The sequence below is a fragment of the Apodemus sylvaticus genome, chromosome 11, assembly GCF_947179515.1.
Source record: "Apodemus sylvaticus chromosome 11, mApoSyl1.1, whole genome shotgun sequence".
NCBI lineage: Eukaryota > Metazoa > Chordata > Mammalia > Rodentia > Muridae > Apodemus > Apodemus sylvaticus.
Window position 1 is genome coordinate 37,079,243 of NC_067482.1, and position 16,056 is coordinate 37,095,298.

The following is a 16,056-nucleotide window of genomic DNA, read 5'->3' on the forward strand; positions in this document are numbered from 1 at the left end:
CTCTCCCTCCCTCCTTCTCTTCTCTTATTCTTACCTTAAAGTACTTTTGTAGAAATTCATGATCTGGGGCTGGGGAGGTGACTCAGCTGCTAAGGGCACTTGCTGTCAAGCCCCAGGATTTGAGTTGGATCCTCCAAACCGACACAGTGGAAGGAGAGAAAGTTCCTCTCTGACTGCAACACCCATGCCATGGCATGCACATGACTTGACTCCCAATACATATCTAATACATACATGCATAAATGTAAAAAACAAAAACAAAAACTCTACAACCTCTACAGAGTGGGGTGTTGTCCCATTCTGAGTTTTAAGCTATTTGGCTATTCTCTTTTGTGACCGTCAGTGGCGGGCATTAGAACAGGGAGCAGGTTATCTCAGATCGCCCTCCGAGATCGACCCTTCCTGCGAAGCTTGTTTGCATGTATCTTGATTCAGTTATTTCACAGGAAGAGAGGAGCCCTACACCATTTGCTGGGAGATTTTGGGTTGCATCTCTGCATGGAAGAAAAGCTACACAAAGGCGCTGGCTTTAGCATTGAAGGATTCTAGCAAGCTCCGCTCTCTTGCCCACTCCGCTGGGCACTGTTAATAGTACAATCACAGGCAGGATTTATCTAAGCAACAAGTGATTATTGAGCCGGGGGAGTAGGGAGATGTGTCTGTGACCATAAGTGGCTGCCCTTGGCTGTCCCTGGAGTCACTGCTTCAGCAGGTGACAAGCGTACACCTTGGGCAGAGAATGCGAAGTCAGGTCATGGAGAGCCTCTCAGGAGGCAGTTAGCTTGAGTTGGGCGATGGCATCTGCAGTGGTCTGGGTGCAGGGAGCGGACATTACCCAGGCAGGCCCTCTGGGAATTTGTTCTCACTGGAAAGCTGGGATGGCCAGAGTACGGAAGAGAGCTCATGTATTTCCTCGTGTGTGTGTGTGTGTGTGTGTGTGTGTGTGTGTGTAACACTGAACCCAACGGGGTGCTGAGCATGGGCCTGAGGCAGAGAAGACACTGGCAGGGACTCAAGTAACAGCAGAGTCTGGGGAACTTAGCCTTAGTTTGGCCTTAGCAGTTGGAAGAACCACAGTGGTGTTTTTGAGGGCACCACACTAGCAACAGGCAAAGATTTTGGTATATTAAGAGTAGAGTTTAGGATAATTTAGGTGGGTCCAAATGGATAGCTAGCTGCCTTTGTGAGGCTGGGCGTTAGATGAGAGGTAGGCCTTGGTCAGAGATCCCAGCTCTGTACTGGCATAGCCAGATTTGAGTTGTAAGCCCTCCAGGGTTTGTCACAGAGAGGTAATATCCATGGGCAGGAGGTTGGGGACCGAGCTCGGGTCATCCTGTCAATCAGAGAAGAGCACTAGGGGAGGGGCTGGGCCCACACTGCTGGTCCCAGTACTCCAGAAGCCAAGGCATCAGGATGGACAACATAGCAAGACCCTCTGCTCATAAGACAAGACGAATAACGCTAGGATAGCGGGTGACATTTTGCTATCCATGTGAAGAAAGTATTTTTAATTTTGGAGAGAAACATGGTGCCTTGGGGTGCACTGAAGATTCGGGCTGGAGCCTCGCCTCTGAGTTTCATAAACTGTGGAGAGTTTTGGGAACAGTGACTCCTGTGGAGTGCAGGTGACTCCCGTGGACTTCAGGTGGGATGGGGGAAAGAAGGAGAGGCAGTGGAATTCTAACAGAGACCACTGGAGGGCTCTTATCATAAAGAGACTTCGGAGGGCTTTTTAAGAAACCGTAATTGGAGACGAAAATGTTGAAGTAGCTGAGGGGCTTCCCCTGCACTCCCCAATGGCAGACAAAATGCTAGACACCCTGGGCTTGTTCATGCGTGTGACCCCTCCTTAGGAAGGAAGAAAGAAATGAGGGTTTCGGTCACCTTGAAGTGGCCCTTCTCAGCCTTAGACTGCAGTGGCAGCGGGGAGGTGTTTGTGTCGGCCTGGTAGTCATGACTTTGGGATTTGTGTCTCTTTCCAGTTGGCTGGCTTAGTCTCATTGTGTAGCATGGTAGATTTTTATCTTTCACATTTCTGGTAAGTGGCGATTATTAGGAAGTTGAACCAATTGTGTGTGGGAGATGCAAAAGACATTTAACTGGGAATGTGCTTCTTGAGGCCCATTGTTCCCCACGGAACGGAAACCGCTGGCTTCTTGCTGCACGGGTGAGGGAGGATAAAGTTATTTTGTGAATACAGTATCTTTTTTTTTTTTAACTAACATTTTTCATACTGTGATCAAAAGAAATTACTTTCTGAAAACAACAGTTTAATAGGACATGTAGACTTTGATTGTAAGTGGGGATTTATTGGAAGCCCTTAAAAGAACCCAGTTTCTTTCCATGTCGTCTTGCATTCTTCTAATTGCAGAGGTAGTTTGCATCATTAGCTTGGGAAGAAAAATATCTTAAGAGATTTAGAAATATGTATTTAGTTTTTGTTTGTTTTTGAGACAGGGTCTCACTATATACAGTTCTGCCTGTCCTGGAATGAACTCACTCTGTAGACCAGGTTGGCCTTGAACCTCAAACTCACGGAGATTTGCCCTCATCTTTCCTTGAGTGGTGGGATTAAAGGCATATACCACCACACCCAGTTGTATTTTGTTTTTAATAACTTTAAAATATAATAGTTTTAACTAGGGGCCAGAGCGATGGCTCTGAGGTTAAGAGCACTGACTGTTCTTCCGAAGGTCCTGAGTTCAAACCCCAGTAACTACATGGTGGCTTACAACCATCCGTAATGAGATTTGACACACTCTTCTGGTGTGTCTGAAGACAGCTACAGTGTACTTACATATAATAAATAAATAAATAAATCTTAAAAATAATTAGTTTTAACTAGCCAGATGGGAGAAAAGTGTGTAGTCCATTACTGTAGATCTGTTGCATGATTGTGACCCCTGAATGGTATAGTGACCACAGAGCAGCTATGTGTGACCAGCACAGGGAACATATCCCCTAGTGACGGTTCCTCAGTTCATGCTCACCTGGCCTCCTCCCCACCCCCATCTCCACTCCATCCACCCTGGGTAAAATAAAGTAATTTTATTTTAATACATTAAATTTTTTAATATGGACAGTTAAGGGGTTGAATGGTAAATACAAGCCAACTTGTATCAGTTAGTGATAACAGTTCCTCTAGGAAAGCTAAGTGGAAATAGGGCCCAGTTCCTCAGAAGCCCTTTTCTCATCTGTTGATTGGGAGGTCACCGCTAAGAGTTTGTATGGGGGAAACCGCACCCAACAGAGCGTCTGGCACGATGCCCACGGTTAAGTGAGGGATGCATATCCCCCTCTTTTGTCCATGCCATCCACATCTTCAGGGATGTTACTGCATACGCAAAGCATGGGTGGTTTTTGAAGATCTTGATGAAAAAACAAAATAGCATGCATAAACCTTGAATAAGTTGTGCTTGTTGTAATAAACCAGGCCCCCAGAGGGTGGGTAGCTGCAGTTGCAGTTGCATGAGAAGTCATCACTATTGTGACAGTAAGGTTGTAAAAGGCCAGAGCAGGGTGATGACTGTGTCATAGGTACTGAGTTTTCCAACATCAGGTGGGTTCTGGACACAGATGGTGTCGGCGACTGGACAACAATGTCATGGCAAAGGACCATGTTAAATGTCCCTCACACAGTAAAAAAAGAGTATATACACATGCACATATGTACACAATATATATATATATATATGTAGATAGAAAGGACTCCATTATATCACCTTTCTTCCTTTTCCATCTGTACGCATTAATGAAGCAACCCACCTTCAAGTAGTGGGTCTCCATTCTGACATCCTGCGTCTGTGAGATTCCCATAAAATGAAAGCTCCGACAGGAACTCTCTTTCCGTTTCAGAGGTGTCAAACCACAAACTGTTCTCTGGTGAGCAGCATACAGCCTGGCTGAAAAAGGCATTTTTCTATTGTTCTGTCGATTGAGAAAATACTTCTTGGGTTCTCATTGTGTTCATGGGACAAAGATACAGAGCTGTTGAGTGACACCTGCCAGCTATTGTCCAAAGTTTACTCTACACAACACCCGAGCCGCTTTTTCATCCCTCGAAAATCTTATGAAACAGCCCTTGAAAGCATTGTTCTCGTTTGGCAGTTGAGAAGCCCGGGCCTCTTGAGTGGGGTAAGTGGCTTTCTACTTTAAAAACATTTTTAGAAGTGTTTCAGTTCGCAGACACAAAGGCAGGACATTCCAGATAGCCGAAAGCGCCCAGCAGATGTGGGTGTGGGAGGGTGTGGGGTGCATCTGTACGGAGCAGAGTCTAGAGGACATTAGGGGACGAGGGTGGTGGTTTTGTCTCTTCCATTACAGTCCTGCCTCGCGGGACAGCGAGTTCGCAGCTGCTTGGTAGGCATCCGCGACAGAACTGTGCCTCAGTGAGCAGTGCTTGAGATACAGTCAGGTCCCCAAAGAGAGGGCAGGGGCCCAGTGGGCTTCCCACATGGCCTTCTGTTGTGGTCAAGTGGAAGACTAGTTTCTATTTTAGTGCTCCAGGGCTTGGGAGTCACAGCTCAGGATGGAGTGAGTGACAGGCTGAGAGAGAAGAAGGGCGGGCTGCTAAGTTGGCTCAGCAGGTGGGGGTGCTTACGTGTTGCTGAGCCTGCTGCCCGACCTGGGTTACAACTCGGAGCCAATATGATGGAGGGAGAGACTGTCTCCCTCAACAGCAGCAGCAATCCAACAATAAATGTAGGAATATCTATATCTATATATCTATATCTATACATCTATATCTATCTATCTATCTATCTATCTATCTATCTATCTATCTATCTAGATATAGTATATGAGTACACTGTCCCTGTTTCAGACATATCAGAAGAGGGCATCAGATCCCATTACAGATGGTTGTGAGCCACCATGTGGCTGCTGGGAATTGAACTCAGGACCTCCGGAAGAGCAGTCAGTGCTCTTAACCACTGAGCCATCTCTCCAGCCCAGGAATAAGTTTTTAAAAGGGATAGTTGGAGATGCATGGTTCTGGGAGGAGGCGAGGTTGGTGGAGCATCCGTGAGTGCACATGAGTGAGGAGGACACTCCTTCAATTCTGTGGGCTTCTTCCTCTTTTTGGCAAACAAAAAACAAAACAAAAAAAATGGTTACTTAAATACATAGGTGAGATGCGGGTTAGCTTTGAAAAAGGAGGATTAGAGTCAGTGTGTAAAATGCCTGGGTCTGAAGTGCCTGGAAGAGGGATATTCAAGTGGTCTTGTTGTATGTGCAGAGTTGACACAGAGCAACTGCCTTTGGGTGACGAGGTGCGGTGCGTTATTTATATCTATGCATTACCAGTGAGGCCAGAAGAGATGCTGGTATTCTCTAGGATTGATATTCTCTAGGACTGAGTTGTTAGCTGCCATGTATCTGCTGGAAATTGAACTTAGGTCTTCTGCAAGAGCAGACGATACTCTTAACTGCTGAGCCATCACGTCTAGCCCCTGTGTCTAGTCTCTTAGAAAAATAACATGTATAGTTAGGCATGGTGATGGTCCTAGCACTTTGGAGGTAAGAACAGGAGGATTTGAAGGACAGGAGGGTTGAAGGTTAATGTCAGCTACATACATAATGAAATTGAGGCCCACCTAGGGCACATTACTTCATGTTTGACATGAAACAGATAAAAACCAACTCTTACATCTCCAGTAACTACAGATGTTTTATACAATATTACTGTGTGATATACTGACAGCTGATTGATTACATAGAAAACTTATTAAAGGGGCTGGGGAGATGGCTCAGGTAAAGTGCTTGCCAACAAGCAAGGACCACAGGTTGGAGCTCAGCACTCAATAGCCAAGCAGAGCAGGTGCGTGGCCTTCTGTGATCCCAGGACTGGGGAGACAAAGACAGGAAGGAGCTCTTCAGAGAAAGCTGGCTAGCTGGTGTAGGCAGACTTGACGAACTCTTGATTCAGAGAGACCTCGTGTTGGTGAGTAAGTTACAGAGAGATCAAGGGAGGCACCGGGCAATTTCAGTCCTCTGCATGTACGTGCTTAAGGGCACGTGCAAACACACGTACACATGCACAAGTACCACAGACACCACACACACACACACACACACACACACACACACACACTTGTTTGAAATAAGGTAGAAAGTACATTAAACATTCTATGATTAAATGTATTAATGTTTTAAATTTGGCAGTCTTGAAATACAATCAAGGCATTTTCTGTATGTTTGTAGACAGAATTCCCTTAGATCACAAAAGTTCATTTTTAGAGACAAAGCATTTTCTTTTTACACTAATTCTTGATGTGATGCTTGACAAAATTACATAATTATAATAAGTTCAACCTGACCTTAGCAGATTATAGAACAAATTTTATTCCTGGCTGGCATGTAGCTCTTTTAGTAGAAAAATGAGACTGGATCCTCTGACTCCCATAGCCTCTGTGGAATCTGAAACACGGAAGCCGTGACCTCCTCATGCTTTTAGGGACAGGAGTCTGGTATTATACTTAGAGCCAAGGTCTTAAGGTTCTGTGTTGGCACAGGGTAGTAAATGATATGACAGATGTTGAGTTATTCGTAAAGTTTGAGTATAGGGGTGTGTATGTGTGTGTGTGTGTGTGTATGTGTGTGTGTGTGTGTAATATATATTATATATTAAATTAATTACTGTCCCTGAAAAATCTTCACCTTTTCTACTGGGGTTAATATGTCATTATGTGAGTTTAGGGATGGGGTGTGTATCCATAATACTGTCTTCTTGAGATTTTACTTTTAAAAGTGTTTTTCTAATTATCATAATAACATATGTTTTGAGAAAAGTAAATAATATGTATACAATTTCATACATATATAATCTATATGTGGATGCAGTTTTATTGAGGTATAACTTGTGTACCACAATGAATGACCAACTTAAAGCATAGAACTTGTGGCTACTGTGTATTCAGAGACTTGAACACCCATCTCCAAGGTTGACTGTGGATACATATCAATACATGATTTTTTTTGGTAGTTTAATATTCTGGCAGGTACATGAAACCACAGTTTTACCTATCCATATCCATTCACTGGTAGCTAACATCTGGTTATTTCCACCATTTGGCTATTGTATAGCACGGTACAATGAACAGGCACTCACGGATTTTTGTGGGGGACTATATGATCACTTTGTTTTTGTATACCCAAGAGTGGAAATCCTGGTTGGTGTTTCTTCTTTGAGGTGCTCGTAGAGTTCTCTCGAGTTGATCTTTGACTTTCTCTTCCCAGTATGCACTGTGTGAGGGCTTTAGCCACATTCTCACTGTTTAGCACCATCAGCCTTAGGCAGCTTGGGATATGGCATGGAGTACCATAGACTGGTGAGTCAAGTTAGTTTTCCAGTCCCGGGGGCGGAGAAGTCTGTGGTCAAGGCAGATCTGGTGTCTGGCCAGAGCCCACTTCCTGGTTTAATAGATAGAGGACGATGCAAGCTTTCCTGTGCTTTTAGTAATGGTAACATTCCCATTCCTGGGACCTAACCCTCATTACCTGACTGCCCCTGAAAGTCCCCACCCCGTCTTCCTGGGTTAGTGTGTCAGAATGTGCGTTTAGGGATAGGGTGTGTACATTCATCTATAATACTGTCCTCTTGAGATTCTATGTTTAAAAGTGCTTTTGCTGATTATCATAATAACAAATGTTTGGAGAAAAGTGTAAGAGACACACACCTCTTGCTTAAAACCGCTGTCTAGAAATAAAAGTATTTTCCTCTCTGTATTTTAAACTTAGTGTGGTATCTGGTATCTGTGATTGCCTCTCAGAAGAACCCTTCCCGTGCTACTGGCAGCAGTTCTGCATATACCGAGTGCCTACTATCTACTAGCCCTTAGTGATTACGCTGATTTCTATGTCTGGCTCTCATGCCCTCCTTCCCTATTTTTAGCTTAGTAACATTTCTGGACATTATTTTTGAAACTATTTTAAATTCACTATACTAAAGAATGTCTCTTTCATTCTCCTTTTTTTTTTTTTTATCTTGAGGGTTTTTTTTTTTGTTTGATTTGTTTTAATTTTATACTATATCAGAGTGGTTCAGGGACAGAGAAGAGGCAGAGAAGCCTCTATTTGCAGTAGATAGCGATTAACAGAGACCCATAGTTTGGGAAGGCACTGAAAACTCGAGGATGCGGAGTGCTCAGCCTAAAGGGAACATATGAACCCCACCTCCCAGGGCCCAGGGATCATTGAGAAAGAGGAGCAGTCAGTGTACGAGCCGGCAGCAGGGCGTGACTGCAGGGAAATGATGTTGTTTTGGACACATCAGGGCTGCTGCACGTGTGAACTCATAACTGTCCTGACGGCACACACAGGATCTGTGCAGGCCCAAGACAGACCAAATCCCAGCGTGGGAGGGGAGTGGGGCCTGACACCTCACCTCAGTTAGCAGCTGTTAGGTGCTGGGTGGGTGGGTGGGGGTCTAGCCCCGGTGAGCCCCCACATGCCAGTGGAAGGCAGCAAATTGGTCTTGATGAGTTTAAAACAAAAAGAACCCAGAGTTGGGTGGATGGGGAAATGAGAGTGAATTCAAATAAAACACATTGTACAAACGTCTCAAGAAATAATAAAAATAACAACCCTCCCAAAGATTTGGATGTTTACATTTCTTGCCTCCCCCCCCCCTTTTCTTTTTGAAAAAATATAAATAGCATTTGCATGTAGAATTCTGCAAATGTTTTAAGTCCTTTTTTTTGGTAAAGATTTATTTATTTGTTTATTATATGTAAATACACTGTAGCTGTCTTCAGACACACCAGAAGAGAGGACATTAGATCTCATTATGGATGGGATGGTTGTGAGCCACCATGTGGTTGCTGGGATTTCAACTCAGGACCTTTGGAAGAACAGTCAGTGCTCTTAACCTCTTAGCCATCTCTCCAGTCCCATGTTTTAAGTTCTTGAGTCAGAGCTGGGAATATTTTAGAGAGCCCCCGTCACACGCTGACTTCAGCATGTGCCTTCCTAGACCTTCCCCAGCAGTGATGGACATGATCGGGATTTCTGCAGGTTCAGTCACTGATCCATGAAGTGCCAGTATCCTGCCTGCACTCCGGTATGTTGGAGGCTTGCTACCAACAGCAAGGGAGTCCCCCTTGCTCCCCATGGACGAGGAGGGAAGTGGCCATGGGTTTTTCAGAAAAGTGACCCTGGGCTCCACGACTTTATGAAACTGGAGGAATCAGCTTATTCTGGAAACTTGTTTGGGTAACACAGAACCCATACCTCCCCTAACCCTGTGCTCTTACATCAGCTATGGCAGTCAGTTGACCCGACGGCTCATGTGACTTTAAAGTACTTTTGAGCCCACCAACCTTATTTTTGAGACAGGGTCTTCTGCCGCCTAAGCTGGTGTCTAGTGCACTGTATAGAACTCCAGATCCTCCTGCCTCCACTCTCCCCCATGTGCTAGAATTATAGGCCTGTCACCACGCCCAACCTAACATGCTATTTTCTTAATCACTGAATGTACCACAGTGTTCCGCAGCTTGCGTATTTGATGTACCCAGGTGGTGGTCTCATGGCGGCTCACAGTGCATCTGCATTTCCCAGCTGCGTGGACTGCATAGGCGATCCCCATTTAGTTTTTTAACCAGTCCTGTTGGGCTGTTATCTGTTTTACTTTCACAAGTGGCCCCACACTAATCTGGCCTACCAGCTGTCGGTCTGCACGCAGGGTTGTATGCGGAGGATGGTATTTCCGGGGTCACTGGTTAATTGTAGACCTCACTGCTAGCATCCGGACACCACCCCCAGCATTGCAGAACACCTGTGCCTTAAGGGGCCGGGTGTAGGAAGAAAGGTAGCTCCAGGGTCATTGTCCCAAGTCCCCAGATGCTGCGTCCTTAAGCTAAAGACCCTGTTTCTCCACCAAGAAACCAGTAACTGTGACTGTCATTTCCTTTAAGAGTGTAACATTCTTGAGAAAGATGATGGTGTGGAAAAGAAACTTTAAAGTTAGGGCCCTCAAGGTTAATTCTCATTGTCCAGTATCTCCTTATAGGCAGTTGGATACTTTGTTTTTGTTTTTGAGACAGGCTCTTACTGTGCCTGGAACTGGCTATGTTCCTGGCTGGCCTGGAAGGTGCAGTGAGATACTCCCATACCCACCCACCCCCTCCCCCCTCCCACCAATCCCCTTTTAAATCTGACTTTTCGTGCTGTTGGAGATAGAGCCTGTGAGGATGCCTGCTGAGCAGGGGCTCGGCCACTGAGCACCATTCCCAGCCCTGAGGGGATTTTTGTTTTTTAGTAGGCAAATCTTTGACCAAATTGTGAATTGCGATACTTTTATTAGTAGCATGTTATGCGGCAGCTGCTAAAGCGCTCTGAGCTTTGTCCGAGGCCCGGGCCTTAGGAGTAACCAACTCCACGTTTCTGTCTTCCAGGCTTCGACATTCGACATTCCCACATGGCTCCGCCCTACGGCTTTTCCCCATCGCGCCCTCTTCAGTGCCTGTAAAGTATAAGCTCTAGGTTGAAGAAGCTTCTAGATGGATCCTTTCCAAATTTGGTGTCTTTTCTACAAACTCTGTGCCTCAACCTCAATTTCTAAGTGGTAAGACTGTGTGTGTACTTAAGAAGATGAATGTTATTTATTTTGTGTCTATGTATGGGATTGTGTATGTGCAAGCGTACAAGCGTGTGGAGGTTGTGAGAACCGGTTCTACCCTTCCATCCAGCGTGGGCCCTGTGGATTACTGTGTGGGTTGAGTGGGTTACTGTGACAGTCCAGAGTAAGAGTAGTCAGACACCCGGCCTGCTGTGTGTGTATCTTTGGTCGACTTCGGTTCTTCATAGTTCCTTCAAGTCCTTGTGGTTGGAAATCATGCAAACCCTCATCCGAGAGAGGTGTGTGATGTCAGCTCTTTTTAATGCATGACCTTGCTTAAAAAAGGCGTGACCTTGTGCCTTTCCACGCGTGAGGTTGACTTTGGGCAGAACACATTGCTGAAATGGGAGTCCTTAAAAAAATGAACTGGTTGAAACAGGCCCTTCAATGCAGTAGTTAACACATGTTTACCAAATGCTTCCTGCTTATGAATGAATCCACATAGTGACTCTTAGCATAATAAAGATGTCATCAGATAGGAAACTTGACCTTAGCTGAAGTCCTCGGCTACAGAGAGGTGAAGGGGGTCCTTGTAGCTCAACCATAATTCTTGCTCTCAACTACACTGTGTTTTTAAAGAGCATAAACTAATTAGCCTCAGATATCAGTTTTCTCATTCATACAATAATTCAGTTGAATTCTTTGTGAGTTTAATTTTTTTTAAAGATTTTAATACCTTGTTAGTTCATTGAACAAATTGAAAGAATTTTGATTTTTTTTTTTTTAATTGAAGATATATTGTCTTCATTTTCCCATCTGGTAAGACAGTTTTGAGCTATTGTTTAGGAAGTTATGAGTCAGGAATAAGATACTTGCTTGTCCTAGGGTTTCTGTTGCTGAAGAGACACTATGACCATGGAAATTCTTACAAAGGAAAAGATGTAATTGGGGCCGGCTTACAGTTTCAGAGGTTCAGTCCATTATCGTCATGGCAGGAAGCTTGCCTGTGTGCAGGCAGACATGGTGCTGGCTTGAGCATCTAAGACCGCAAAGCTCTACCTGTAGTGACACACTTCCTCCAACAAAGCCACAAGCGCTCCCACAAGGCCACAGGTCCTAATAGTGCCACTCCCTGTGGGCCTGTGGGGCCCATTTTCTTTCAAACCACACAGCACTACTGGATTACTTTTCAGTTAGTACCTCTCTCTCTCTGCAGGTTGGTGCCTTTCATTCTTTCTTCCTGCCTCCTTAGTTGTGGTCTCTTCTACTGACTCTCAGGACTCTCCTTCTTTGGCCCCATGCTCTTTCTGTCCCCCTTTCTACCTTTCTCCGATGTATTCTTGGCACTTGGATTTTCCGGGCCTCGACTGTAATCCATTATTTTCCCCTTAGATGTTTTTCAGGGTTAGTATATCTTAGATCAGTGGTTCCAGCCCAAGGTCCCTTAAAAAATACTGGTGTCTTCTGAAGACTAGAACAGCTGGAAGCCCTCACTAGCCTCCGTGCCCTCGGATGGAGCCTGAGCTCTGTCTCCCTCCTCACTCCCCACCTCTCTCTCCTGCCTCATCCTTGCTTGGGACTTGGGACTGTTCCCTTCCTATGGTATTGAAACCAAGGTCTTCATTTTAGATCAGCAGTTGTCTTCTTATGCCAGAAGAATTTTTATTTCTTTGTCTTTAACTATTTTGAAATCTCCACTAGTGAGAAATTAAACTATATATGCAGAGTAGACTGGAGGACGGCCTTTGTGTTCATCCTCCAGAGGAGGTAATTATCGGGTCTCAGACAAATTGTTTCTCCTCAATAACTCTCTTCTCCTGCCTGTGTTATTTTGAAGCAAGATCTGACACATTTGCATTTCAGAATGAATCCTTAAGTCTCTGTATTTCAATATAAAAGATTGTAGTGCTCAAGCTACAGTGTCATGATTGAGTCCAAGTTCTCTCAGGCTTTTAAAAATAGGTGATTTGATTGGATGAGGACTGTTAAGCCCCTCCTCCCCATCACACTTGTATGATTCTTAAAGTGATTCCCCTTGTGCCCCATCTCCCTCCCTTTTCTGTTTCTGAAAAACAGTAAGTAACTTAGGTTCTCTTTAGATGTGGAGGTTCCTGGCAATAGCCCTGTAAGCAGATGAGATACCCTCATCTGTCCTGTGTGTTTCCTGATAACTGGCGCAGAGCTTGGGTCTTATTACTTGATCATATTAAGGTCTGATGACTTTAGTCAGGTCTATATCTGTCACCAAGTGTCTGTCTAGGGCTTACACCAAGTCTCCAACCCCTGAAGCCCTCCCCCAAAGCATTGCATACCAATGGAAATCAGGCCAAGGGTTGGATGGAAGATTTTTTTTTTCCTGTTAGTTTGTATTTGAAGACCTTCCTCTTTCCTCTCTTATGGCTTAGACAGCTGCTAAGCTAAAGGCAAAGCAAATAGCCAGTGTAAATGAATGGCCAAGGTTGTGTTCTAATAAAACTTTATTTACAAAATTGGTTTTGACCCCTTGTTTTGGGGACTTTTGAATTACACAGGAGTTTGTAAAGCAGTGGTATTTAACATTGTAGTCCTTTATAGTGTGCTAGATGGGGCATGTACTTGTTACTTAGTTGGGATAGCTTCTTCAAAAGTTTCTTTGCTACCTAGATTAACATTTCCTCCCTGTTCCTGGTGGCAGCAGCCTCTCCAAGGGGTCCTAATTCTTTCTTGCAGAGTGGAATGCTAAGAATACAATTCAGGTTCTAGGGGTTTTCATATAAACTGGTACTTTCTGTTTAGTTTCAGATTCCCAATTTGTTTTTTCATTCCATACTAATACTAATTTCTTTCAGCTGCAAATCTGGTTCTTAACGGCACCAGGAATAATATAACTAGAATGTTAAATAATTACTTTTATACAACACATCTCAGCAATAATAGTCTCTGTCTGACTTCTTTTTTTCTTCTTCTTCACAACGTATCTGTGACTCTGGACATGTTGACTTGTTATTATATTTGGGAAGCGGAGGCAGGAGGATTGCTGTGGGTTTGAGGCCAGCCAGGCCTATGTAGCAAGACTAGGTAACTAGGCAAGCTTGCTGGCTGTGGTAGTGTGCCTTTAGTCTTAGTACTCAGGAAGCACAGACAGCTGCATCTCTTGTGAGTTGGAGGCCAGGCTGGTCTAGTGTACCTTTAGTCTTAGTACTCAGGAAGCACAGACAGCTGCATCTCTGTGAGTTGGAGGCCAGGCTGGTCTATAGTGAGTTTCTGGATAGCTAGCCCAAGCTGCACAGTAAGACCCTGCCAAAAAAAAAAAAAACCAACCAACCAACAAATACCAACCAACCAACCAAAAAGATCAAACAGACAAAAAAAAAAAAAATCCAAACCAATCAACCAGCCAAACAAACAAAACCCCATTGAAACAAACAAACAAACAAACAAACAAACAAACAATGCAATTGTCCGTGATATTCTCCCCACTGTGTGGTGTCTGTGGGACTCCCCTATGTTGTATGAAATGGCAGTCCATTCATGTACACTATTTCATTGTGTGAAATGCCACCGTTTGCTCATCTGTTCTCCTGCTGATGGGATTAAGTTGCCCTGAAATCTTCTACATGCTTTTGGTAGACATTTTGTGTTTTATTTATCTTCTCTCACATGTACTATGGAGTGGAATTAGTAAATTGTTTTTGGACGCAGGGCACATGGCCCTAAGAACGGCAAAAGAACTTTGTGAATCAGTTATCCATTGCTCTGTGACTACTTCTCCGCAAGCGTCCCGGCCCTCCACGGTAAACACCATCATCTGACAGTTGGTGTCAGGCTGCTTCTTTGGGGTTCAGCTTTGCTGAGTGCTTCTAGCCTGCCATGATGATTCCTGCTGGGGTCACAGTCATTTCAGCTGGTTGTGGGGTCACAGAGCCTTCTGCACTGTGTGCCAGCTTACTCTTGCAGCCTCTGGCGGGATTCAGGTCCTTTCTGACTCTTGGTCAGAAGTTTACTTCTTTTCCTCCAGTGCTGGAGATTAAACCCAGAGCCTCACATGCTAGGCATGCGCTCTTCCACTGCACACAGCACAGTAGTTACCCACCTTGACGGATCTAAGTGAACATATAATTCAGTGGCTGGAAGCCATTCTCGCTGTTACAGCCCAGTCGCCACCCCCTCCCACTGGCAGAACCTTTGCAAGGTCCACAGTTGAGCTATTGAATGGAAATGGATTCATTGTATCCATTCAGTTGGTGTAACTCTCCACTCTCCCATACCCTGGCCATACCCGCCTACCTACACGACCATGGCTTTACTGCGTTATTCTCTGTTTAGAGCCCGACTATTTAAGTGGAGTCATATCAGCTTTTTTTTTTTCTCTTGGCTTATTTCCCTCAGCATAATGCCATCAAGGTCATTTACATTATGGTGTGCATCAGAACTGTTTTTTTTTTTTTCTTTTTTTCTTTTTAAGGCTGAATGGATGCATTGTGTTCAAATAGCACATTAAAACAAACCCTGCTGCAGGGACTGAGCTGTTGCCTTTTTGCTGCTGTTGTGTTGCTTTTCTGTGAACCCTGGTATTCTACCACATTCTGTTCTCACAGTCAAGTATCCCAGCCCACACTCCGTGCTATCGAAGAGGGATTGTGTAAGGTCGTGAACACCAGGACAGACACACCTTAATAATCTTTCTCTGTGTGGTTAAGCCAGCAACTGGTTATACATTTCTTATTTTGAAACATAATAACTTAATAAGATGTATTGTTATTTTACAGTTATCTGGGTCCCAAGACGTATCCACAAAAAAAGGTATATTGAAAGGAGTTACTTCTATTGTTTTTCTCTTATAAAAAAATTTTGAAAATTTCAGTTGCTTTGTTTAAGTATAAATAGGTGGGGCCGGAGAGACGGCTTAGCAGTTATAAGTACTTGCTGCAGTTCAGCGTCCAGCTAGCAGCTGTGGCAGTCGGCCACAGCCTGTAACTCCAGCTCCAAGGTAACTAAGACCCTCTTCTGGCCCCTGTTGGGAGGGAGCATTTATGTGCTTAGTCAGGCACGTGCGAGCGCGCACACACACATAAACAGGCTCTGTTCTTATCTCACTTTTAAATATAAATTGTAGTATATTATATACCTTGCTTTCTTTGATATATTCTGAAGATCATTCCTCTGCCATGTTTTCCACGTACCTTTTCTACATCCATGTGACACCTCATTGAATGCACTAGAACCTGTGTTGCTCCTAATCCCCTGCTAATATAAATTATACTGCAGTGAATATACACAGGACATTTTAAATTTTACTCTGCCACACTGTAGGCAAGTGCTCAGAAGCCGATGATTTGCAAGGTCAAAGGCTAAGTGAATTTGCAGTTTTATTAGATATTGCCAGATATCTGAGAATTAGACTTAGTGTTCTTATCCGAGCAGTGGGTGCCTATTTATATATACCCAACTATGTCATAAAATATGTTTTCAAACCTTTGGGGGTTTTGCTAAGCTAATTTCCACCCTCCGTTTGGATGAAG

The 16,056-nt window shown here is 44.2% G+C and overlaps 1 protein-coding gene across 3 annotated transcripts in view; it reads left to right on the forward strand.

Annotated features, from left to right (window-relative positions):
- Positions 1–16,056, forward strand: part of Fryl (FRY like transcription coactivator) — a 229,478-nt gene that overhangs the window by 25,669 nt on the left and 187,753 nt on the right. For 2 of the 3 annotated variants that reach the window (XM_052198950.1, XM_052198951.1), the window contains exon 2: positions 10,392–10,561. The exons of the other annotated variant lie outside the window; for it this stretch is intronic. The gene's annotated coding sequence lies outside the window, so the exon portion shown is untranslated. The remainder of the gene's footprint in view (positions 1–10,391; positions 10,562–16,056) is intronic. 3 annotated transcript variants of the gene reach the window in all.